The sequence below is a fragment of the Papio anubis genome, chromosome 20, assembly GCF_008728515.1.
Source record: "Papio anubis isolate 15944 chromosome 20, Panubis1.0, whole genome shotgun sequence".
NCBI lineage: Eukaryota > Metazoa > Chordata > Mammalia > Primates > Cercopithecidae > Papio > Papio anubis.
In genome coordinates, this window is record NC_044995.1 from 32,114,833 (window position 1) to 32,139,879 (window position 25,047).

The 25,047-nt window shown below is 45.5% G+C and overlaps 1 protein-coding gene and 1 long non-coding RNA gene across 2 annotated transcripts in view; one reads left to right on the top strand and one right to left on the bottom strand.

The window, feature by feature from the left end:
• Positions 1-25,047, top strand: part of LOC101007196 (zinc finger protein 506) — a 504,157-nt gene that overhangs the window by 367,453 nt on the left and 111,657 nt on the right.
• On the bottom strand, positions 7,656-13,625 carry LOC116271746. The gene is made up of 3 exons (XR_004180505.1): positions 11,797-13,625; positions 11,497-11,508; positions 7,656-7,971 (listed from the first exon to the last, which is right to left on the bottom strand). It is a non-coding gene; the product is annotated as an uncharacterized LOC116271746 (long non-coding RNA).

Genomic DNA, 25,047 nt, shown 5'->3' on the forward strand with positions numbered 1-25,047 from the left:
TTCTCCCGCCTCAGCCTCCGAGTAGCTGGGACTACAGGCGCCCGCCACCACGCCTGGCTAGTTTTTTGTATTTTTAGTAGAGACGGGGTTTCACCATGTTAGCCAGGATGGTCTCGATCTCCTGACCTCGTGATCCACCCGCCTCGGCCTCCCAAAGTGCTGGGATTACAGGCTTGAGCCACCGCGCCCGGCCTGTACCTTGCTTTCTATTTATTACTTCAGAACAATTAGCATGGTTATGTGTAATGTTTGTAGACAACCTGAATTCATATAAATTAAACAGTACTTTCTCTTTTTTTTGAGACAGAGTCTCACTTTGTTGCCCAGGCTGAAGTGCAGTGGCATGATAAGAATGATACATGAACTTTGGGGAGTCAGGGAGGAAAAATGGGAGTGGGTAAGGGATAAAAGACTGCACACTGGGTACAGTGTTTACTGATCAGACGATGGGTGTGCCAAAATCTCAGAAATCACCACTAAAGAACTTAGCCATGTAACAACCACCACCTATTCACCTAAAACCTATTGAAATTTTAAAAGAGAAAAAACATCCCAATTGCTTATTTTAAAATTGGGAAACTGAGGCCCCAAAAGAGGCAGGGACTGATCCAGACCCCAGGAGGAAGGTAGGGTCTGGAGTATTAGGGAGAGCTCCAGCTTCCTCGACCTTGGCTCTACTGCACCCATCAGGTTTGTTTTGGAAATTAGAGCCCCTAAATACTAGAAAGCCCTGTGCTCTCCTTCTCCACATGGGCTATTTTTGTCTCCGTATTCTCAGATAAGCACACACAGACACACACAAACACTTCTCTGGGAAAGATCATGGAGGTGAGGATAAAAAAGAGGCAGAGAGAAATCAGGCATAAGACAAGAAAAAAAAAATCAGAATGGGGCAGCTCTGCTATAAGCCAGGGGCATGCCCTCCTCTAGCTACACGTCTAGGGGCACAGAGAATGAGCAGGAGGATCCTCCAGGTTCCCAGGGTTCTCCATCAGCTGCAGTTCTCTCCAGGTCAGTTTCAAGAGGACAGGACTGGGGTCCTGCTATCCACATCTGTAGGTACCAGAAATGGAAATGAGCTATGTCCCCATCTCAGCCTAGCATAGACAATGGTTACAGCAAGACCTTTTCATACCTCACAAACAAGAGTACTTGAAGTGGGTGACCTCAATGGTTGCACAAACCCGTAAGTGTCTGCTGGCCTTGGTTCTTCATTGGTGAACCAAGACTCTTTGCTCTGAGACTGCAAAAATGCTTCCACTCCCTAGAAGTCCTTCAGAGTGAGGCATGGTCACTCCAGAGGCATCTTGGGGAGATAAAGGTGGGATAGAGCAAAATGTGCCATGTAACTGGACTCTGAGTCTGAAGTCCAGGGAAAATACTAGTTCCTGCTGTGTTCTTTAGACGATCATTTGGAAGTAGTAGAAAACAATTTCCCTGGATGAGGGGTTGTCCCTCGTGAGTAAAGAGCACAACCCAAAAGTTGGAGGCAAAGAGAGGACAATGGAGGCTTCCAAGGTTATTCTTATTGCACTTGGAGTCTTTGGATGCTGCTCCTTTGTCACCTGGGACCCTGGAGAGTCAGTGTCTTGAGGACCCAAACATAAAAGTAGCTTTGTTCTGTGATGCTCCTGCATGGGGCTGCAGTGCCAGTGATGGCCTCTAGGTGGTGACAGCCTTCTAGGCTTCTGGTGCCCACTGAGCTTTGCTGGAGAAGCTGGAGCAAGGAAGAGTCACACTGAGGTCATGCACCTTGTGTTATTATTAACGATCCTCACATTGTCAAGTGGTCAAAAGCAGGAAGGAGAATTTGAGATTCCCCCTCGCATTCACTTAGCCAGTCTTTCCCTTGCACTAACCCTTTGCCAGCTACCCTGGTGGACCCAACATGTGGTACAGAAAAGGATTGAATCCTGCCTGCACCCTGCCCTGAGGACCAGTCTGAGGACAGATGACCAAAAACACTAAAACAAGTATACGTGAAAGAAAAGAGCAACTGCTATAATATCAAGTAGAATGTTGACAGAAGAGCTGGGAAATCATTACATGGAGTGACCCAAATGCCTCCCTGAGATGACATTTATGCCATGATGACAATGACAATAGGGAGCCAGCCCTGCATAAGAATGTGTCAGAAGAAGCCACCGTTAGTAAAGAGACCCACATGTGTGAGTTGGGCAGAAGTTAGAAAGGGACCACTGTGGCTGCAGAGAGCCTGAGAGAGAAGAAGAAGGATGGAGAATCTTGGGGCCTGGGAGATGAGGGTAGTTATCCGCTTCTTTCTTACAACGTTGCCCTGAAACTTAGCACATTTCAACAACAAATACTATCTCACAATTTGTGGGGACCAGAAACTGGACACGGTTTAGTTGGGTGCCTCTTCCTCAAGGTCTTTAGGAGGCTTAGGCCTCATAAGAAACTGGAGTTCTCAACAGAAGCTGGACTGGGGAAGGATCCTGTGGAAACTGGCAACATTTTGTGTGGCCTGAAAGCCCAAGTTTCTTCCATCTATTGGCCTGAGCACTCCCTCAGTTCTTTTTATGTGGGTCTGTACACAGAGCATCTCGTAGCATTGGAATTTGTTTTTTCAATTTGAGGAATACAATACAGAAACAGAGAATTAAACAGACACACAAAAAAAGAGAGACTGAGGGAGCAAACAGGACAGAGCAAGTAGGAAGAAAATGACGGCTTTTAGAAATATGTATATAAACTTGAGAGTTACGATTTCTCCCCCTATATTTGTGTGAAAATTCTAACCCTCAGAGTAATGGTACTATGAGGCAGGGCATAATTAAGTCCTGAAGGTGGGGTCCTTGTGATTGGGATTACTGGCTTTAAAAAAGATACCCCAGAGGGCTCTCTCCCTCCTTCTGCCAAATGATAAAACCCGAAGTGTGCAGTCTGCAGTTCAGGAGAGTCATCACCAGAGCTCAACCATGCTGACACCCCGATCCCACATTTCCAACCCCTACAAGGGTGAGAAATTAAGTTCTGCTGATAAGCTTCCTAGTCCATGGGTCTTTGGTATGGCAGCCTGAACTGCGACAAAAATGATACCCTATCATTCTGTACTCCATTGGACAGAAGCGAAATTTTTGTCCCCAAAGTGTTAAAAAAAAAAAAAGAAAAAAAGCAAAAACAAACAAACAAAAACAAAACAAAACAAAACAAAAAACCCTTTGACTAAAATAAGTTGGGTTTTTCCAAAAGACAAATAAGAAAAAACTTGTTGAAACACCGAAATTTCCTTTGCTTAAGAGATTTTTAAAAACTGGCTGAAATTGGTTAGAACCAATATGGTCAACGGAAGCCTGTGAAGAATAAGCTTGCTGATGTCAGGACCCAAATTGTCATTGCATGTTTCTTTTTCTTTTCTTTCTTTTTTTCTTTTTCTTTCTTTCTTTCTTTCTTTTTTTTTTGAGACGGAGTCTCACTCTGTTGCCCAGGCTGGAGTGCAGTGGTGTGATCTCAGCTCACTGCAACCTCCGCCTCCCAGGTTCAAGCGATTCTTCTGCTTCAGCCTCCTGAGTAGCTGGGATTACAGGTGCCTGCCAGCACACCCAGCTAATTTTTGTATATTTAGTAGAGACGAGGTTTCACCATGTTGGTCAGGCTGATCTTGAACTCCTGACCTCATGATCTGCCTGCCTTGGCCTCCCAAAGTGCTGGCATTACAGGTGTGAGGCACCACGCCCGGCCTCCATTGCATGTTTCATACCAACTCTCCCCAAATTCGCACATGACCTGTGAGAGAACAAGATGACTGTGCATGCCCAATGACTTTCTGTACTCCTTTTTCCCTTCCAGCAGCTCCCTATTAATCCAGAACCCACCTCTTAAACCTTTTCTAATTACTGCCTTAAAGCCAGTATAAGAAAACAGTTTTGAGCTGAACTCCTATCTCCTTGTTGGCTAAACTACAAGATGTTTTTCCCCCCTCAAAAACCAAGCATCGCATCAGGCAGTGAGCCATTTTGTTCAATAATAAACTGAGTTACTAACGACTTAGTGCTGGGAGACTTTGTGGAGACTGTCCACCACATAGGCTGAGACAAGCCACATGAATATGATCCTTCATATGATGGGAAGGCACTGGAAAGTTTATTGCCAGAGGACAATATTGGAATTTAATTTCAACCTCTTGCTGGTGCAGAATGGAAAAATGAGGCCAAGTGGGGAAGTGACTTTCCCGAGATCACACTGTCAGACCCCAGGCCTGTTTGAGTTGGAGTTCATGCCACTCCCCACCTATTCTCCTAATGCTTCCATCTCTAAGGGTGTGCATTATCTACAGGTGACACCACACCATGATTTTCTTCCTCTTTGAGACAGTATCTCATTCTGTTGCACAGGCTGAAGTGCAGTGGCACGATCTCAGCTCACTGCAACCTCTGTCTCCTGGGCTCAAGCGATTCTCCTGCCTCAGCCTCCTGAGTAGCTGCAATTACAGGTGCACAACAGGATGCCCAGTTAATTTTTGTATTTTTTAGTAGAGATGGGGTTTCACCATGTTGGACAGGCTGATCTCGAACTCCTGGCCTCAAGTGATCCACCCGTCTCGGCCTCCCAAAGTGCTGGGATTACAGGCTTGAGCCACCGCGCCCGGCACACACCATGATTTTTATAAGTTTTGTCTCATATACACCTGATAAATTCCCTAGGAGGTAGATGCTAGCATAATCCCCACTGTGCATGGTAGGAGGCTGGGGAAGCCCCAGAACAGACAACGGCTTTTACTGGGTCACAGATATGGTAAGATAAACAAGGTTCTAACCCAGCTGTCTCTTCTATTCTAAAGCCCAGGCTGCATTTAGGTCTTCCCAGGAAATTAAGGGGAAGGTGTGATTTCACAATTACATACAAATAGAGGCCTGACATGGGAGAGGAGGCTGAGTAATCAGTGGGGCCTTTGGGTAGGTCTTATAGAAAGAAGGGGCCAGTGGATGGAACCTTGAAGAGACTAACATACTTCCTTGGTGATGGAACCCAACAGAACTTAGAAAACCAGGACCCCACCTCCTAGAGACAACTCTGTATCCAGCTCCTCTGGTGAGAGATGCTCAAGAGAGTAACATGCTCTTCCATGGTATCCTTACATTTCTGAGTTTTAGCCTTACAAAGGCTCAAACTAAAAGCCTTCTCTGAAAATGCAGATGTCCACTCAGCCCTCATTTCTAATGAGGCACACCCGCAGATAACAGGGCAACCCAGAACACATCCAGGCCAGTCCTCTCTTGTCATTTCATCCAGACAGCCCCACATCGTCCCCCATTGCCATGTCTTGCAGGGGGATGAAGAGGTGAGGGCATTCTTCCTGGACAGAACCAGGTTGTCAAAAGTTGAAACTCTTGTGGGTCTGTCATGTTCACACCCAGGTCATGGCTGGCAAAATGGGGACCAAGTTTGTCTACTCAGATGTGAATCCCAAGACTTTAAGCTGTCCTCTGGTTTCCTTCCTGGCTGAAGATCTATGCAGATGTTCCTATGTGCCTGATCTGAAGAGCAAAATTTCAATAGAGGTGTCATCTATGGTAAAAACAAGGCAGGCAATTCATCTCTTTCAGCTTGGCTGCTGGGCATTCTTTACAGAGCCGCATACAGATTTTTTTTTTTTTTTTTTTTTTTTTTTTTGTGGGGGGTGTCCTCCTTTTCCCCGGGCTGGGGTGCAGTGGCCAGATCTCGGCTCACTGCAAGCTCCGCCTCCCGGGTTTACGCCATTCTCCTGCCTCAGCGTCCCGAGTAGCTGGGACTACAGGTGCCCGCCACCTTGCCCGGCTAATTTTTTGTATTTTTTAGTACAGACGGGGTTTCACCGTGTTAGCCAGGATGGTCTCGATCTCCTGACCTCGTGATCCGCCCGTCTCGGCTTCCCAAAGTGCTGGGATTACAGGCTTGAGCCACTGCGCCCGGCCCGCATTCAGATTAATGAGGAGCTGTTTGATGAGTCTAACTCCTCCATCTCTTTGGAAAAAGAGCAGGTGCCCTACACCACCAACCTTAGTCAGCACTGGGCTGTGGCGAGAGCAGGCATCTAGGGGTCTCTAGAGATCGGAACCTGAGAAGACCAGGACAGGCCCAGGTCCCAGATTGAAATATGGAAACTCTCTGACCTCTGTCCTAGGGCCTTCCCAGGAGTGACCCATAGTCCTGTTTCAATACAGTCTGGCCTTCATTCGTCCCAGTGGCAACCTGGTTAGGTGGGAAGTCTCTGTTCACATACTTGTAGAAATATTAGAGAAAAGGCTTTCATCTTATTTTCACTTTACATTAGGCCATGAGCATTTTTGCATGTTGCTATTGTTTGTATTGTTTTAACTCCCCACCCCAGGCATTTCCTGTGGCATGCAGCTTCAGTCCTACAGACCTTCTCCAAAACTTAAAAGCCAACACTACTAGGGAAGTTTTTATGCAAAAATAGAGGAATGTTTGTATAAACAACAACAACAAAAAAGGGTGTGAGACTGCTTTATGCATGTTCCTGCAATGTATCATCTCAAGAACTCATCCCTGTGTCCCATCAGGGAAGGAGGTGTGCACGCACATGTCTTCATAATATGCCACAAGGGAGGCTCTTCCCCACAGTGGTTTAGTCTTTCAATGCTGATGCAGCATGGTAAACCATCCTCTTTCCATGTCAGTCATACTGCAGGGAATATTGTGTGTGTGTACTAATAGGCTGTCATAGTTTGCTAGGACTGCCATAACACAGCATCCCAGAATGAAGGGCCTTGAAAACAGCAAGTTGTTTCTTGCAGTTCTGGAAATTAGAAATCTAACAGATGTTGGTGGAATGACTTCTCCAAGGTTCTCTTCTTGGCTTGTAGATGGCTGTCTTCTAACTCTGTGTTAACAGAATCTTCTCTTGTGCTTCTGTCTTTACTACCTCTTCTTATAAGAACCTGTTATATTTAATTGGGTCCCATGCCAATGAACTCACAACCTTTTTTTTTTTTTTTTTTTTTTTTTGAGACGGAGTCTTGCTCTGTCACCCAGGCTGGAGTGCAGTGGCGCAATCTCGGCTCACTGCAAGCTCCGCCTCCTGGGTTCACGCCATTCTCCTGCCTCAGCCTCCCGAGTAGCTGGGACTACAGGCGCCCGCCACTGCGCCCGGCTAATTTTTTCTATTTTTAGTAGAGACGGGGTTTCACCATGGTCTCGATCTCCTGACCTTGTGATCCGCCCGCCTCGGCCTCCCAAAGTGCTGGGATTACAGGCGTGAGCCACCGCGCCCGGCCCTGAACTCACAACCTTAATTACCTCTTTAATGACCCTATGTCCAAATACAGTCACAATATGAAGCAGTGCCCTTTTTGCCTTTGTAGAGGAAGTTTGTGGCAAATGAATAAATAGCAGAATTTTACATCATGGAGTCAGTATAAAAAACAGAGTTGTGCAGGGGATTTAGGGCCACTTTCCTTGTGTTGGGAACTCTAATGTCACCATCTCATGAACAGAAGAGTTGTTATTATTATAGTCAGTATTTTTTTTTTTTTTTTTTTTTGAGGTGGAGTCTCACTCTGTTGCCCAGGCTGGAGTGCAGTGGTGTGATCTTGGCTCACTGCAACCTCTGCCTCCCAGGTTCAAGCGATTCCCCTGCCTCAGGCTCCCAAGTAGCTGGGACTACAGGCATGTGCTACCATCCCCAGCTAAATTTTTGTTTGTATTTTAGTATAGATGGGGTTTTACCATGTTGACCAAGATGGTCTTGATCTCCTGACCTCGCGATTTGCCCGCCTCGGCCTCCCAAGGCAATTCTTTTAGCTGGACTTTGTCCTTCACACAGACATAACAGAGGTCCCTGGGTGCTGAAAGATGGGCCTCAGGCCCACTTAGACATTTTGGAAGGCTGTGGTTAGGCTTCATTCATTAATTACATGTATGTTAGGTACTTAACTTGTGAAGTCCCTTTTGTAGCTGCTTGGCATAATTCGTTGAAGAAAGCAGATAATCACAGGGCCTCAATTCTATCTGAAGAGTTAAACACAGTAAATATCATCAGGATGCCCACTGAATATTAACTGGTGATGTCCTCATGGCCTGCTCTCCTCTAAGCTAAAAAGTTTTTTACCACAATAAGCACTCCAAACTTCTCATGAGCGCTTACAAAGTAGTGTGTAAAATAACATGGGGTGGGGAGAACAGTGAGAAAGCTGCAACCGTGACTCGGGTAAAAAGGTGAAGGGCTCTGATGCATACATAAGTGGGGATGGACGTAAATGAAACCTGAAGATATTAGAAAATGAAAGCAGCACAATTCCTCTAAATTTAGAGTTAGTTGTGTAGCCTGGGTACAGACGCCCTCTCCAGACATGTAGAATCAATGCCATGTTTTCATCTGAATAATTTTAATCTCCTGGAGCCACCAACTCACTCCAACTGGAACACTAATTATGCAGTGTGTATAACACATGGTAGTGCTTTCACACAGGTAGTGCTTTTCTGTGTTTGTTCACTTCATTTATGTCTAAACAACACCACGTCTGATGTAGAGACACAGGAGTTGGAAAAAAAAGAAATAAACACTACCATGACTGATGACATCTCCCTAGTGTTCACCTGAAGAAATTAACCCAATAAGATCAGATGACCAGCCATGGCTTCTATCCCAGGAAGCCTAACAAACTTAACTTGAGTTATTTCTTGTAGCTGCCTATTTTAAACAAAAACAGAAATGAATGTCAACCAGTCAGAAGTAGCCAACAACCTTATATAATTAGGAACTTTTCAACAAGGTAAAGAAACAAAAAACCAAGAAGAAACAAGTTTCTAACTACCACTAATCAAATAATTTATTTTGTTTCTACATTTTTCCAATAAATAGTTGCCTCTTACACTGTCAGTGAAACACTAAACCTCTTTCAGACTGGTGTCCTATAATCAATCAATTGCTCTTACTCAAACTCTTTACAATTTTATTGTCTCAGATGACTTTTTAGCAGAATAAAGTAAACTAGGAATCCATATTACAAAAAGGTTTACAGAATATCAGAAAAGACAGAATGTTCATACAATATATGAATGTAGATATAAGCAAATAGAAAACTTACATGTTCTTAGGCAGAAAAACTCAATATACTATCAATGTCAATTGTCCTTAGGTAATTTATAAATTTAATTTTGTTCTAATATAGATATCATTAGATATTGGAGGTAGACATTTTACTATAAAATAGCATATAGGTCGGGTGCAGTGGCTCACACCTGTAATCCCAGCACTTTGGGAGGCTGAGGTGGGTGGGTCACCTGAGGTCAGGAGTTCAAAATCAGCCTGGCCAATATGGTGAAACCCTGTCTCTACGAAAAGATATAAATTAGCCAGGCATGATGGTGGATACCTGTAATCCCAGCTACTCGGGAGGCTGAGGCAGGAAAATTGCTGGGACCTCTGAGGCAGAGGTTGCATAAGCCGAGATCACACCACTGCACTCCAGCCTGGGAGACAGAGCAAGACTCCATCTCAAAAGTAAATAAATAAATAAAACAGCATATAGATGAAAAGACAAGAAGAGCCAAGAAAACTCTGGAAAAAACAGCAACAACAACAAAACACAGATATTGACCAGCCATGGAAAAAAATCATGATCGATTAAAAAAGCTAATAGATCATTGGAACTAAAAATTCAGAAATAGACTAAAGTGCCTAAGAAACTGTCTTAGTCCATCCAGGCTGCCATAACAAAATACCTTAGGCTGGGTAATGTAAAAACAACAGAAATTTATTGCTCACAGTTCGGGAGGCTGGAAAGTGCCAGATTAAGGCACCAACAAATTTGGAGTTTGGTGACAGCCCAGTTCCTCATAGATGATACCTTTTTGGTGTGTCCTCACATGGCAAAAGAGACAAGGACACTCCCTTTGACCTCACTTATTCCATTCAGGAAGATGGCGCTCTCTCGGCTTAGTCACTTCCCCAAAGGTCACAACCCTAATACTATCCACATATGAATATGAGACGGGCAGATCACGAGGTCAGGAGATCAAGACCATCCTGGCTAACACGGTGAAACCCTGTCTCTACTAAAAAATACAAAAAACTAGCTGGGTGAGGTGGCGGGTGCCTGTAGTCCCAGCTACTCAGGAGGTTGAGGCAGGAGAATGGTGTAAATCCGGGAGGCGGAGCTTGCAGTGAGCTGAGATCCGGTCACTGCACTCCAGCCCGGGCGACAGAGCAAGACTCCGTCTCAAAAAAAAAAGAAAGATAAATCTATACGAACAAATAAATCGGTGTTGATAAGGTGAATTCTACAGGTTGTATCAGGATTTTGGAGATTTCTGGGGATGAGCAAGGCCCCAAAGTTTCCTCCTGTGACATTTTCCCTGAAGTTGCTCATGCTATTATTCAATTTGAAAATGGATAAAAATGTTTTTTCCTGTTCCAATATTTAAGAAATTCAAAACAAAAAGGCCTATGTATGCATGATTCTCAAACAGTCAGTGGTGCCCGGCTAAGGAAGGGCAAAGAATCTCACATCCACAGAAGTATGATGTTCTGTCAGATAAAGATGTCTCCCTGTGCCAGAGCCACATATTTTACACCTGATCAGAGTCTTTCACAGGGAAGCATTGCCCTGCAGCCCTACCACAGACTTAACCCTGAGAATCCGACTTAAACACTGATGAACACGCGCGCAAGTGTTCTGATCTACATGGATCCTCTCTTTTTTTTTTTTTTTTTTGAGACGGAGTCTCGCTCTGTCGCCCAGACTGGAGTGCAGTGGCCGGATCTCAGCTCACTGCAAGCTCCGCCTCCCGGGTTTACGCTATTCTCCTGCCTCAGCCTCCCGAGTAGCTGGGACTACAGGCGCCAGCCACCTCGCCCGGCTAGTTTTTTGTATTTTTTAGTAGAGACGGGGTTTCACCGTGTTAGCCAGGATGGTCTCGATCTCCTGACCTCGTGATCCGCCCGTCTCGGCCTCCCAAAGTGCTGGGATTACAGGCTTGAGCCACCGCGCCCGGCCGGATCCTCTCTTAATGGTTCCTTCCAGGGATCTGGGATCTTTCCCAAAGTCATCTGCCACACACAGATAGACTCAAAAATGTGGACAAAAGCTTTGATCCTCACTGGCACACCTGCCCTGTCCTATCAGCTTCTCTAGAAGTACGCTGCTCTAATTGCTCCTGAGAGACCCCATCTTAAGGTATCTCTCTGTGCCAACATAATTGATTTCATAAAGTGGGAAGACAATAGGCAAGAGTCAAGCTATGCTGGGGGCTGTCTAAGATCCCTTACCTGTGTCTCTACTTTACATACATATCGACTAATACAGCTTCATCTCTAAGTGGTAGGAAAAGGGAAGGAGGAGCCCCAGTTCACAGAAGAAGGAGAAAATGTAATCAATGCTGCCTAGCGTCCAGCTTCAGCTTACCCATGGGGGACTGAGTCTCCTCTGAAAAAAGCAATGGTTCTCCATAATACTAGTCTGTTCTCATGCTACTAATAAAGAGATATCCAAGACTGGGTAATTATAAAGGAAGGAAGTTTAATTGACTCACAGTTCCACATGGCTGGAGTTCGGCGGTCGGTTCAACATCATGGAGGAAGGCAAGGAGAGGCAAAGTCACATCTTACATTGTGGCAGGCAAGAGAGCATGTGCAGGCGAACTGCCCTCTGTAAAACCATCAGATCTCGTGACACATATTCACTATCACGAGAACAGCTTGGGAAATTCGCATTTTCCCCTGTGATTCGATTACCTCCCACCAGGTCCCTCTCACAACACATGGGAGTTATGGGAGCTACAATTCAAGATGAGATGTGGGTGGGGACACAGCCAAACCATATCATCCATCACCTGAAGGAACTGTGGTCTCAGACAGCTGGGCATTGAGAGTGCACGCTGCCCCCTAGAATTCCACACCTACATCACAGAGAGAGAGAACAGTCTCAAAGGATTCTTAAGGGTAATGTGGGGAGTCAAAAGGAGGAGATGAATTCACAGCCTCTGCCTTACTTTCTGGTCTAACAAATACTACTCCTGTCCTGGCCCAAGAGGATTCCCATACTCTTTTCTGGGTTGCATGAGGAGTAATTCAGAAAGACAAAAACTAATTAACGCCCCTCCATTCCCCACAGCTTCTGAGGTTTAAGTTGTGCATTCCTTGGGTTTCAGGTTGTTGTACTCTCTCTACCTCCACAGAATCAGTGTGTCCCATTCCAATACCTGTAATTTCACCTGTATTCTTGTCACCTCCTACTTTCTCCTAGACATTTTATGTAGTAGAGCCAGGTGAAACACAGACAAGCATATTTATATAAAACTTAACCAGAACTAAGTTGGAGTTCCATAAGCCCCGTCGGGCTGGGATGGCACTCAGGCTGGCCTAAGATTGTGGTTATGGAAAAGAATGTCACATTTTGCCCAGGAATGATCAGTGTGGAATCCCAAATTTGGGAAATGGATCCTTAGAGTCCCCAACTATTTCATCCTTCTCTTGGAGGCAATCAGGAAGAGATAATCCCCTTTTGGAGAAAACCATGTCTAATTAACAGATGGCCTAACCAGCATGTGTGAAAAACGAGGTAAAATCAGACAGTTGACCCATTTTAGTAGATTTTGTAATAAATGCCACAAAGTCAGAGTTCAAGTGGTCTCAAAAGCCTAAAAGGTAACATAGATTAGTTTCAAGGAACACATGGTGTCACTGAGTGTTCCAACTTCCCAGAGGGTGAGAACCATGGCAACTCTGAGCAGGCGGGGAAACGATCCCGGACCCTTGAAGTTCTGTGAGAAATCAAACTTCCGGCATTTTGGAAGTCAGGAAGCCAGCACGCTGGGGGATGCGGTATCACAATTACTTGGTGAGACAGGCTGCCTTGGCTACGTTCACTCCCATCAGGTAGGAGAGGTTAAAGAACAGCCAGGCTCCTCCTCCTCATGGCGGAAGTGCTCTGAAGGTATGGAGGAGGGAGGCCGGGAGCTGAAATTTCTTAATCAATGCCGGCCAGTGATCGCAGGGCTGCAGGACTACAATCCCAGCGTGCACAGGGATCAGGGACTGCGCGCCTCACTGGAGGAAGGGACAGAGCGGGGCGCGCCTCGCTGAGCTTTCTGGGAGATGTAGTCTCATAGCAACTCCCAGCCCTTTGGCTACAAGGCTACAGGACTACAATCCCAGAGTGTACCAGGCTTGGGAGCGGTTCGCAGCCCACAGAAAGCGGCAGGGCGGTGCGCGCAGCGCCTCCTATGCTGGGAGTTGTAGTGTCTTCACTGTTCTTAGCCAGTGGGTAGGTTGCTTCAGAACTACAATCCCAGTATGCATCGGGGCGGTGCGTAGTCCTGGAGGTAGGGGCAGAGCGCCGTGGACTTACTGGTGTCCAAAGTATTGCTGGCAACCAATTCCATGCCGCCCCGTTGCCAGGGAGAGTGACTGCAGCTAGGGTCGTGAAGAGTAGGTCTGGGCTGGGCATTGAGGAGGGCATTAGGCTAGGAAGTATACTTTACCTTTGTCCAAATCGGGCGGTTAGGCCTCCCCTCATTGGCCCGGTGCAGCTGGGTTTCCTCTCTCACCTGCACCCAAGTCTCTTTCCAGAGCATTGCATCGTCTCCAGCCCAGGGAGCTGCCTTCTTTCCTAAACTGCTGTGGAAACTGTCCTGATGTCTGAGACAATGTCCGTTGTGCCTCAGCCCTCTGCCTTCTCTAGCCAGAGCCCAAGCTCAGCTGCTTTTGAGAGAAATCTGCCAGATGGCCCACCTGCGCAGAAGTTCAGAACTTTGTAGGGGGTCACAAGGGCTGCGTCTTCCGGGAAATGCCAGGGGCACTGGCGCCTTTTTCGCAAATGTGAAAGTTGAGAAATCAAGAAGGTTAATTACTGGGTTGCCCAGGATCTGCTAAGAGCAAAGGAGGAAACCCCATTTCCCAGGCATGTGTCTTGTGAGCCATTTTTTATCAACCCTCTTAAGTGGACAAGCTCCAAAACACAACCTGAAGCTGATGATGATTTAGGCCATTTACGCTTGAACTAATTGGCCTCATCTCAAGTCAGTGTCTCAGAGACACAGGTGGGACCTGATCCCTTAGGAACAGACTGCATTCCAGATTTGTGGGAGCAACTTTTGTGATGTGGGGCGCCGGGGGGTCATTTGAAACTGGTCAGGTTGCTGGGCGTGGTGGCTCACGCCTGTAATCCCAGCACTTTGGGAGGCCGAGGCAGGCGGATCACGAGGTCAGGAGATCGAGACAATCCTGGCTAACACGGTGAAAACCCATCTCTACCAAAAATACAAAAAATTAGCCGCGCATGGTGGTGGGCGCCTCCCAGGTACTCGGGAGGCTGAGGCAGGAGAATGGCTGAACCAGGGAGGCAGAGCTTGCAGTGAGGCGAGATCGCACCACCGCACTCCAGCCTGGGTGACAGAGCCTCTGTCTCAAAACAAAACAAAACAAACAAACAAACAAACAAAAAAACCTGTCAGGTTTCACATCTGTGCTTTGGATGGAAAGCCCATCACTCACAGCAGTCAGGGATGTTCCTTAACTCACTGGGGCTCAGCTTGAATTTTTCTATTTAGATAATGTAAACATCTAGGAGCACTTCTGCTTCCATGTAACCTCTTAATAATTGATGTCCCTAAAATTCTATGTTCTTAGGGACAGTTTCTTTCGCTTCCATAGGGCACCAGCTTTCATGCTGTTATATGTAATATGTAAAAACCTGAATGTTAATCTCCAAGACATTGTTCACATCACACATTCCAGTATGTTTCATTTGTGACCTGAATGTAGGACAATATCAAAGAACTGAAAACTTGTTGATAAAAATTGGACCCTCTGACTGTAGTTAGTGAATAATTTACCCCTTAGGGTTAATTACACCTGAGTTCATCAGCACCTGTGTAAAGAAAAGAAAAAAAAAAAAATGTGGGCCGGGCGCGCTGGCTCAAGCCTGTAATCCCAGCACTTTGGGAGGCCGAGACGGGCGGATCACAAGGTCAGGAGATCGAGACCATCCTGGCTAACACGGCGAAACCCCGTCTCTACTAAAAACACAAAAAATTAGCCAGGCGAGGTGGTGGCGCCTGTGGTCCCAGCTACTCGGGAGGCTGAGGCAGGAGAATAGCGGGAACCCGGGAGGCGGAGCTTGCAGTGAGCTGAGATCTGGCCACTGCACTCCAGCCTGGGCGACAGAGCGAGACTCCGTCCCAAAAAAAAAAAAAAAAAAAAAAAAATGTGACCTTGGCTGGTCACTGTGACTCAACGCCTGTAATCCCAGCACTTTGGGAGGCCGAGGTGGGTGGATCACCTGAGGTCAGGAGTTTGAGTATAGCCTGGCCAACATGGTGAAACCCCATCTCTACTAAAAATTCAAAAATTAGCTGGGGGTGGTGGTGGGAGCTATAATCCCAGCTACTTGGAAGGCTGAGGCAGGAGAATTGCTTGAACCTGAGGGATGGAGGTTGCAGTGAGCCAAGATCATGCCACTTCACTCCACCCTGGGCAACATGCCTTGTACTGTAACGGACAGCCTCTCCCTTCCTGCATAATTAGCCCTATTCAATTTTAAGTAGCCAATCAGGTCAGTTAGATTGTGCAGTAGGACTCCAGCTAATGGGGAGAGGACACAGCCACAGGATCTGCTGCGTTAGGGATAAAAACTCCTGCCCTACCTTGCTTGGTGTGCTCTTGCGACCACACCAGGTGCAAGTGGCACCCTTCTGCAGAAGTAAATTGCCTTGCTGAGAAAGCTTTCTGCCAGAGTGCTTATTCTTCTTTGTGGCGCCAAGCATTTATTTCCAACGATCTTGGGGGCTCGTCTGGGATTCACTTTCTCCTCTGGGGAGAGGTCCCCAGTCATCTCTGATGAGATGTGTCCTACTGCCTTGTTGCCATGGCCTCAGAGGCAGGGGTACTGGGACTTCCCCTGGAGTGATAAATAAACATGGACTGTCAGCAATGTGGGCGGAAGGATCGTTACACACCACGGTGACCAGGTAACTCTGTACGCAGACCAAGGTAAGAAACTTCACAGGCGTTATAAAGTATTTCCTTGGTGGTCAGGATATCTTGGAGGTTGAAAGTGAATGAATGAGATTCAAGGACATTGAATGCGGAGTGAGGGAGTCCAATCTGCAGTTCCACGGTCACCTCATATGGCTTATGGCGGCCCTCCTGTAAGGGAGTCCAGGTCGGGAGCTTATACTGAAGCCGCCAATGCTGAGATGTACCTAAATTCCCTCTGGGGAAGTGGCCAGAGAGAAGGAAGCTAAATGAGAAGAGTGGAAGAGACCTCCAATAGGTGGGGTTAAGCCTTTCAGGAGAGGGAAGGCAAGAAATCTCTAATATAATGAGTTCAGCCTCACCCCAGACTTCCAAGGTAAGAAAGGCAAGAAATCTCTAGTACGACAGATTGAGCCTGACCAGTACCCAAAATGGGAAATACCCCAAGTAGGATAGGTAGTAAAAAGGATAAAACTAACAGCAATGATATTCCCCTTGATAGTCCCCTAGGTTTCATGTTAAAGTATTGGAAAGATAATTAAAGGACATAGGGAAAAGAAACAAATGATAAAATGTTGCTGTTTTATTTGGACCCAAGAACCCATCCTCAAACCTTAGTCTTCTGGCCAAAGTTTGGGTCAAATGAGGATGTGATGTGTTGGCTTTTAATTCAATATGTGAATGATAAAAGTCCGGTCACTCAAGAAGAGCTGGACTATACTCTTTGTTGGAGACAAGGACCTGTCCTCCTTTGTCCTTTAAAGACAACCGGGGGAAACCCTGATCTAGCACCTCTGAAAGCTAGTTCCAATGCCTAAAGACTCCAATGCATGGGATCCCCTAGACCATCTTCCTCTGCTCAGTACCCCCCAATCCCTCTCCTCAGGGACCTCCTGGGGCTCCCTTGACCCCGAAACATAAATTTCTTCCAATGAGCAGGTGATATCAGATTGAGGGAAACAAACAGAGGAGTGGGCTGCTTCTGAATCCTCTAAATTTACCAAGAGCTCTTGGTGGGATTCGAGAGAAAAAAGACAAAGCCCCTGACCCCCCTATTCTTCCTCAAAGCTGCCCCAGACCCAGCTCCAAATCCCCTCCTCCTTACAAGCCTAGTTCTTGGGAATTGTCATCCCATGAGCCTGCTCCTTACCAGCCTAAGTACCATTCCCTAAAAGGACTCCAATGTGAGGTAGAACAATGTAAAAAGGATATTCAGAATTTCCCTTTTCCTCTTGCCTCTAAGGAGTCAGCCCCAACCCTCTTCCCCTTAAGGGAGGTGTTGCAAGGAGGGGGGCCATTGGCTTCATGAATGCTCCCTTAACTAGCTCAGAAGTTCAAAATTTAAAACAAAAACTCAAGCCACTATTAGATAACCCTTAAGGAGTGGCAGATCACATTGGCAAATTGTTAGGACCTCAGTTATACACTTGGGCTGAGTTAATGTCCATCCTGGACATCCTCTTTTCAGGAAGAAAGGAACATGATCCGTAGGGCTGCTATGATAGTCTGGGAACATGAACATCCTCTTGGTCAAAACGTTCCAGCTGTGGACCAAAAATTCCCCACCCAAGACCCCCAGTGGGATAATAACAATGCAGCTCACCGGGAAAATATGCAAGACCTCAGGGAAATGATAATAAATTCGGGAGTCAGTACCCCCCCAAAAAATGAAATCTTTCCCGAGCATTCAACATTCAACAAGGGAAGGATGAAGGGCCTATGGAATTCATAGATAGACTGAAAGAGTGAATGAGAACATATGCAGACTTAGATTTAGAAGACCCACTAGGGCACAAAATGCTAAAGCTTCATTTTATCACCAATAGTTGGCCAGATGTCTCAAAAATATTACAAAAGATAGAGAATTGAAAAGACCATCCTATGAGTGATCTTCTCAGAGAAGCTCAGAGAGTATATGTGAGGAGGGATGAAGAGAAGCAAAACCAGAAGGCAAAAATGATGTTATCCACCTTCCAGCAGGGGGCTCCAAACCCACACACTTCTAAACAAAGCTTCCAGGGGGCCAAAACCTGTGAAGGGTCCAAGCCTTCATCTGTCACACCCTATAAAGGGCATAGGGAAGCAAAACCAAAGAATCCTAGAGTAGGAAAAGAGGAAGGACAGGATAAGTGTTTGAAATGTGGTAGAGTAGGTCACTTCAAGAGGGAATGTTCCCACTGGGAGAAGGAAAGAAGTTATTCCACTCATGACTTTTGAGGAAGAATGGGGGGTCAGGGGCTATGACTTTTTTTCTCTCGAATCCCACCAAAAGCTCTTGGTAAATTTAGAGGTGGGGCAAAAATATGAGCTCAACACTTTAGTGGGTCCAAAGCAGACCGCTCCTCTGTCTGTTTCCCTTCATGTGATATCACCTGCTCCTTGGAAGAACTTTCTGTTTCAGGGGTAAAGGGAGAAGGATTTAAAGCCAAAATCCTACAGGAAGCAGAAGTCCAGATACAAAAACCAATCAGCTCATATTAAGTTTGTATTAATCCCTGACCTGAGTCAGGAATTAATCAATTAGGAAGGGACTTAATGCTAAACTAGTTACAGGCTTACATGTTGGTACAGAGGGATTCCTCACCTCATTAAACCTACTTATCACCGTGGATGAAAAATACATTCATCCTGATGTCTGGTCAAGAGAAAGAAATCGGGGAAGACTTTATGTGTATCAAGTCCCTTTGATACACATGAAGTTCAAAACCCCTGGGAAAATAGTAAGAAGAAAGCACTATCCCATTTCCCTAGCAGACAGAATAGGCTTGAAGCCCATAATTGAAGGTCTCATTCAGGACAGGCTCTTTGAACCCTGTTTGTCCCCTTATAACGATACTGCCTGTAAAGAAATCAGATGGGTCATATCAACTAGTACCTGACCTCAGAGCTATCAACCAGATAGTCACCATTTCCTCATCGATAATCATAATCCTTACCATCCTTAGCAAAATCCCATATGACCATCAATGGTTTACAGTAATAGACTTAAAGACAATCTTCTGGGCATGCTTACATGGCTCAAGAAACAGCTGGGACATATTGCTTTGAATGGGAGATGTATTCTGGATGGAAACAACAGTACCCATGGGAGTTTGCCCCAAGGTTCACAGATTCCCTAGCCTCTTTGGCCAAATTTTAAAACAGGTTCTGGGGCAGATTTCTGCCCATATTACATATGTTTGCTCCAATATGTAAATGTTCTTCTTATAACTGGTGAGGCTGTAGAACAAGTGACTGATTTTTCCATCCATGTCCTTAACTGTTTGCAAGGAGGAAGGTTATGAGTTTCAAAGGGAAAGCTTCAATGTGTAGATCCAGAAGTGAAGTACTTGGCATACTTAATAAGTAAATGCAAATGAGGGATACAGCCTGAACGAGTTGAAGGAATCGTGTCATTGCCTTTGCCTGACTAAGCAAGAACTCAGAAAATTTCTAGGATTAGTTGGGTATTGTCACTTATGAATTGACTCATAGGCCCTAAGGACAAAACCTTGATATCTAAAGCTTACCCAAGAAAAGCCTAACCTTCTCCCGCGGACTTCTGAAGAAATCCACCAGGTTGAAGAACTTAAACATCAACTTGTAACTGCCCCTGCCCTAGCCTTACTTTCCCTAGAGAAAGCATTTCACCTTGTCGTTAATGTGAACGAGGGGGTAGCTCTAGGAGTACTTACCCAGGAACACTGGGTGCATTGGCAACCTGTAGCCTTCCTATCAAAAGTTTTAGATCCACTAACCTTTGGGTGGCCCGAATGTGTTCAATACATTGCAGTTACCACCCTGTTAACTGAAGAAAGTAGGAAGTAACCTTTGGAGGAAACTTAATTGTGAGCACACCCCATCAAGTTACAACTATCTAGAACCAAAAAGCAGGGAGATGGCTCACCGACTCAAGAATTTTTAAGTATCTAGCTATCTTATTAAAAAGAGATGACTTAACATTAACCAATGACAATTCACTTAACCCAGCAGGTTTCCCAACAGGGAACCCAAATCAAAAAGGGCCAGAACATAAGTGTTTAGATCTAATTAATTCTCACACACAAGTCAGGCCTGATTTAAGGCCCCTTTCAAAACGGGACAACACCTAATCCTAGATGGCTCTTCTCGAGTGATTGAAGGGAAAAGGCATAACGGACATTCAGTAATTGATGGTGAAGCTCTTGCAGAGATAGAGTCGGGAAGATTGCCTAACAATTGGTCCGCTCAAACATGTGAATTGCTTGCACTAAATCAAGCCGTAAAGCACTTGCAAAATCCAGAAGGGACAATTTATGCTGATTCCAAATATGCCTTTGGAGTAGCTCATACCTTTAGGAGAATTTCAGACTGAACAAAGTCTTATTAATAGTAAAGGCCAAGACCTGGTCCACAAAGATATAATCACCAAAGTATTAGATAATCTCCAGCTGCCAGAAGAAATCGCTATTGTCCATGTTCCAGGATACCAAAAAAAGACCTCCTTTGAAAGCTGAGGGAATAACCTTGCAGATCAAATAGCCAAACAAGCTGCTGTTTCTTCTCAAATGCCTGTTTTTCACTTAACCCCTTGCCTTCCTCCCCCAACTGCAGTTCCTATCTTTTCTTCTACTGAAAAGGAGAAATTAATAAAAATAGGGGCCAAAGAAAATTTGTGCATGGTGGTGCATGCCTGTAATCCCAGCTACTGGGGAGGCTGAGGTGGGAGAATCGCTTGAGCCTTGGAGGTGGAGGTTGCAGTGAGCCAAGATCATGCCATTGCACTCCAGCCTGGGCAACACAGCAAGACTCCATCTCAAAAAAAAAAAAAAAAAAAAGGCCCCTTCTTTAGCCACAACGACAAAAAGACAAGATTGTACTTTTACAGCACACACTCATGGGATAAAACAAGGACCCTTGTCCTGATGGAAGTTCTAATGAAGAAGAATAAGCATTGTCAGATGTAGGTGTGTGCCTTTGGAGTTGGGCTGGTTTATCTCTGGCCATATATACAACATAGAGTAGGGGTCAACCTTGACATGACAGTTAATGACTCCCATGGCCTTAGTGCATTGACATCTTACAGAAATCAACAACAAGGTCCAGTGCTTTCTTCTTTTATGTTAAATGCAGCAGAATGTATGTCAGAGCATACCTCTATTTGTGTACTATTCTAGATATAGTTTATAAGGCAATTAAATTTATACATGTATGAAAGTTTCTTTCTATATTACTGTTAGTACCAATATTTATCAATACTTCCATATTCATTCTACATCTTTATTCTCTATAAATATAAATAAAAATATTGATATATTGGTATATATATACACACATAGGTAAATATAATTTTTTTTTTTTTTTTTTTGAGATGGAGTTTCACTCTTGTTGTCCAGGCTGGAGTGCAATGGTGCAGTTTGGGTCAGTGTAACCTCCGCCTCCTGGGTTCAAGCACTTCTCCTGCCTCAGCCTCCCAAGTAGCTGGGATCACAGGTCTGTGCAACCATACCTGACTAATTTTCATATTTTCAGTAGAGACAGGGTTTCTCCATATTGGTCAGGCTGGTCTTGAACTCCCCGCCTCAGGTGATCCACCCACCTTGGCCTCCCAAATTGCTGGGATCACAGGCATGAGCTACTGCACCTGGCCAGGTAAATAGATTTTTTTAAACTTACATACAGGATGAGTATGTCTATGTAAATATGTATACAAGAAATATTCCCCAAAAAACCATTTTCAATCACTTGGCATATACACATTATGCAGGTATGTAATTACTTCCAATCTCTTTTACTCAATAGCATTTCAGAATGAAACATATTTGTACAATATTGTTTGTATAAACAAAATAACCTTCACCTTCAGTAGCATAGGCCTCACAAATGAGCTGACAGCAAAGCCACATTATACATGCTGTTCAGGTGTGCATTTCAGCATCCTGCATTCCTTCTCGATTTATGTATGTGCTCTTCACATCCACTAGTTTGGGCCTGCTTTGTTAAATCTGTAGTCACTACTTAGATAATTGGCTGATTGAATGTACCTAGGCTAAGAAAATTGGCTGATTGGAATCACCTTGGGCTAATCTAATTGGCTAATTCAATTCACCTATGGTGATACAATTGCCTAATTGGTATCACTTGGGCTAATTTAATTGGCTGATTGGAATCACTTGGGCTGAGCTAACTGGCTGACTAGAATCACATGGGCTGAGTTCATTGAATTTCTGTGTCTTGAGGCGAATGAGTAAGGTAATGACCTCTTACATACTTTTCTTTTTTTCAATACATACTCACAAATGGACATTAATTAGACATGTGTATAAGCCTTTGTGTTTGTATATGTTTCTGTATATACATGTCTTATATGTTTCTAAATCTACAGAATAAAGTGCCTGGCCAGGTGTGGTGGCTCACGCCTGTAATTCCCAACACTTTGGAAGGCAGAGGTGGGTGGATCACGTGAGGTCAGCAGTTTGAGACCAACATATTTGTGCTACACATGCTCACAGGCACGTAGTACACCCTATATCCTTGTACTTTAATCAGGATATCTGTGCTGCCCGTGCTTACGGTCATGTCCCAGCTCACAGCCTATGCCCCTTCCTTATTTGGGAATATTATTACTTTTCTAAGTCTTTTCATAAGGAACTTCCTCTTTTCCTTTGTTCTCCATTGCTTTTACCTATTTAGAAAAGTTTTAAGTTCTTAGCCAATCAGGTTCAGTTTAAATTGTGAGGTCTGGCTCCAGGCAATGGAGACAAGTAGCAGGGACAAGCTGCTTAAGGGATAAAAATTACTTCCCTCCTTTATTCAGCTGTGCTCTTGCCATTACCCCATCTGCAAGGAGCACCCTTGTGCAGAACGTAAATTTGCCTTGCTTAGAAAACTTTTGTCTGAATCCTGATTTTTCCTTGTGGTACTGAGGAACAAGCATTCTATTTCTGAATAAACATTTTACTTATAACAAAATGGTGGCCCATATGGAGAGCCATTCTCCTCCGGGGGGTCTCCAGTCCTCTCTCATGAGGAGGCACCCCACTGCCTCATTGAGGCAGCCTCAGGGGTAAGGAATCAAGATCTACTCAGTGTGACAAATAAACCCGACTCTCAGCAATGCAGGAAGAAACCAGCCAGTGACCTGGAGTAAAGGACCCTCGTATACCACGTGGACCAGGCAACCTCATGCATGAACCAAGGAAGGAAATGCCAGAGGAGCCAGTAAAGTATTTCCTTGGTGGTCAGGACTAAGAAAAGAAAAGCAGCGGGGCGGTGAAGCATTCCTTGGTTAGGACATACCAAGGAAAGAGGAGCCACAGGGGCAGTAAGGCATTCCTTAGTTGGGAGTAAGGGAAGAAAAGCCACTGGGAGTGATGAAGTATTCCTTAGTCGGGATGTCTTAGAGGTTACAAAAAGGTGAAAAATTCCTATTGGGGGAGACTGAACCTCACACACTCCTCTGGCAGTAGGAAAAATAGTCAGAACTTCCCTTTCCCCTCTTCTCAGCAGAAGAAAGAAGCTAAGCTCCATTCCTACTGGCCGCTCCCTAGGGACAGGAGAAGGAGACGGGAGAACAGCAGTGTAGGTGGCTGGCAGAGGCAGGGAAAGACCAGCAGAGAGGAAAGAGAAACTGAGAAAAGTCAGAGAGAAAGAGAGCAGCAAGCACAGCTCCACATTGTTGCAGATCGCTGGCACCCAGCAGAGTGGCGGCTGGAACGCTCTCCTCGCACCTGGCCATGCAGCCAGAGCCACTCAGGCCACCGGCCACCAAGCTCCAAACCTTCCATGCCACTCGGGCGTGTCTTGCCACCCTCGGAGGACGGCAGGCCATGGACACCTGTAAGTTGGAGCTGAGCAGAAGAGTGTGAGTGCGTCAGGGCCAGGAGCCTGTGCCACCCAGCCAGGCAGCCAGTTGCACAGGAAGGGGGGGGTGGGGGGGGCATGTGGATCGCTCTCCCCAGCCTGGCTCTGCATAGAAGAAGAGCGCAGGGACTGGCGCTGGGAAGAGAGCAGAGGAGAAGTTCCATGACTCGTGCAACTTGCTGCGGGCATCTGCTGAGTCTCTTGGCCTGTGGTGCCCCAGAGCCTGGACTGCAGCCACCTGGATCCCACCCAGCCCAAGAGACTACGTGGGGAGAGAAGCAAGAGGGGATGACAGAGAGAGAAAGACAAAGTGCAAATGAGAGAGAGAAACAGAGAGGGAGAAAGAGTGAGAGAGAGACTGGAAGAGACAGAGATCAGAGAGAGACACAGAGGGTGAGACCAGGGAGAGAAATACTGTAAAAGGAAGTCAGAAAGTTGAGGCATGTCAAAGATTGTCTGTGAAAGTCATTAAAAAATTATTTAACAAGAATGTATACAGGAAATATTGTATAATTTAAAAGTAATTAGCCCTCCTGAATATAAAACTATTAAAGGAACAGTTTATATGCAAGGTATGTAAGGAAATTAACATATACTTTTAGGAAAAGGATAAGAAAGGTGCTAAAGAAAATTCAGAAGGAAAAATGAATAATACTAAAGCAATGAGAAATGTTATCCAAATCCCTTATAAAAGAAATCTTGTTCCAACTGCATCAAGGAACCCAGGCCAGCCCAAAGTTAATGCCAACAAATTTCCACCTCCAGCGACTCCTAGAGAGGCCGCGGCATGAGGCGGCAGGGGGACCTAGCTGTGGACAGACACTTCCTGTGCTGGGGAGGGCGCTGGGCAACCACTGGACAGCGCAAACCAGCCAGAGGCCAGGGGCCAGATGGTGGGGGCTCAGGCAGGAGCAACCTCCAGGGACAACTGGGCCAGTTCCAGAGCCCCTCATTCCCAAGGCGGGGATGCACAGGAGTGGTGAGGGCCACAGTGAGTCTGAAACCTTGAGAGGGTGCGAGGCCGCCCTGTCTCCTGGGTGGCGCTAAGCGAGTGTGGACGGCAAGCCACCCAGGTGCGGGGGCAAGAGACCAAAGGCACAAGCTGTTCCAGTATAACAAAGAAAATACTTAAAATAAGAATAGTTATGTTAGACATAGAATATAGATATGATTATATATGAATATTACTAATCATTAGTTTATAGCATTACTCTTTATTCCAATATTATAATAATCTTTGTTCTACTATTGTAACCTAGGAAGAAGAGTGTGAGCCCTCTGTCATG